This window comes from Corylus avellana, chromosome ca2 (assembly GCF_901000735.1).
Source record: "Corylus avellana chromosome ca2, CavTom2PMs-1.0".
In the NCBI taxonomy this organism is placed as follows: Eukaryota; Viridiplantae; Streptophyta; class Magnoliopsida; order Fagales; family Betulaceae; genus Corylus; species Corylus avellana.
In genome coordinates, this window is record NC_081542.1 from 5,134,592 (window position 1) to 5,136,895 (window position 2,304).

Below are 2,304 nucleotides of genomic sequence, written 5' to 3' on the forward strand. Positions count from 1 at the left end.
TTTCTTAATTTTTAATTTAATGAATGATATTTTTCTCATTGGAAGGACAATGACATTGTTTGGTAGCTGAAGGGAAACATTGACAATAGTCAATAGAGTTGTAGTTTGAGAAAATATGTGTACTTTTTTTATAAACTTATGTCCTCAGTATGTTGTAGCAACAATATATGATCAAAGAGTTGCTCCAAACTATCGTCTTTGGACATCGCTTACTCTAATATCAATTGATATGCTCAAAGCCTCAAAGAGTTGCTCCTAACTTAAGTAACTCCACTTATGGCAAGAGAATCACATATTGATTACAAATATTTCTCAGCCTATTCATCTCAATCTTCTACTATTTATAGCAAATGAAACCAAACTTTTACTCCAAAACAATCTCCTAATCTTAATCCTACTTAAGGGCTTTTTTTTTTTTTTTTTTTTCCCCTAATTAAATGCGGAAAAGGGTTAGAAGGGTACTTAAGGTCTTATTTAATCCTATAAGAACTCTTCTAAACAACCAAGTGGAAACTCTCTCCTGTCAATATCTAATGTTGAACATCTTGGTGTCTAAACGAGAGCCATAGTTATTTCCAGCTCCATTTTCTTTTTTGGGTGGGGGGGATAAATTCAGCTTCAATTTTGTTATCTTTTAATTGTCTGTCAGATAATTCTTTGCAATGAATCTAAATTAGTGATTTTTGTGATGAAACTCACATAGTTGGGCACATTTATCCAGATAAATTGGGAAATAATATATTTGATTCACAACAGAGCACATGAGAAGTGAGACCCCACCATATCTGTGGCCTACTGGCCTTCCAATTACTCAAAATCAGGGTCTTGTCAATTTTCCACCAATATTACTGGGTGGTATATGAGAAAAGCAAGTGAAAAGCTTTCAGAAATCAGTGAGGCTTGACAAGGAAGATGGATTGAATTGAGGGAAATGGAATCCAGTTCCTGATAAAAGGATAAGCAATTGATTGACTCAAGACTATATATATATATATTGTTTCTTGATTAAAAATTCTCTGATGAATCATTTTCATCCACACCAATATATATATATATATATATTGTTTCTTGATTAAAAATTCTCTGATGAATCATTTTCATCCACACCAATTCTCCAACACTTTTTATCCTGTCTATACCATTGTTCGTACCCCTTCTACCTTTTTAAGCTTCTTACAATTTTTTTTTTTTTTTTTTCAAACTCTGAAAAATCTTCTCTAATATCAATTATTTAAATGGGTTTTTAGGTGTGCCACTAATACAGTTTTCAAAATAAATTACTGAACTCTTTAAAAAAAAAAAATTTAATCACAAACACTTTTTTAAAAATAAAACAGAAAATACCTTAAAAAACAATTATGGCATTCTCATTTTTTCATGAGTGGAAGTTGTCATGTTGTATGAAAAAAAAAAAAAAAAAAAAATTGTGGCTAGCTTGGCCGCTAACGGTGGCCTTTAAAATTGTCTAACGACTCTACGAGGGCCACCAGAATTGCCTGACTGCCTCGAAATTCAACAACCCAATTTTTTTTTTTTTTAAGAACTTTTTTCTTCTATTTTCAAATCACTTATTAATTTTTAGAAAATAGCAAACAAATTTTTTTTTACTCTACATATAAAACTTTCTTTAAATGTGGCACTAACAAAGCAATTCTAAAAACTTTATAAAACCAACCCTTAATTATATAATAATTGCTTTCTGTTTTATTAAGAGGTTCAAGTTTAGGGACAATTAGGGGTGAAAATGTTGGCGGATAATAACTGCTCACATCTGCTATCTGCAATCCACTATCCACATACACAGATGCGGATGCGGGTAGCAAAAACTAATATCCGCAAATGCGGATGTGGACAACGGTTTTAGGGTAATATATATATATATTTTAATTTATGTTTCTTATATTAGCTAGATTATGTTGTGGGATTTCACTTTAGGAAACTATTCTGATTTGTTCTGATTTAATTGCCTTATATGTTATTCCTTTATTATTATTATTCAAAAAAATTTCTCGTCACCAACTATAAATTTATTGAAAGCTAAATATTAAATAATATATGTGATAAAAATGTGTTGGTAAAATGATTAGCAAGTGTAATATGAATAATAGTGTTCAAGTATAAATAATGTCTTTTTTTTTTTTTTTGCTATGTACTAGAAGCAATAATTAGTGAATTACAACTTCAAGATTTAAAACGTTAATTACTTCAAATGTGGATAGCGGATAATATTCGCATTAACCGCGTGGATGCGGATAATAATCACATATTGTAAATGCTGATATTAAAAATCATTATCGATCTGCA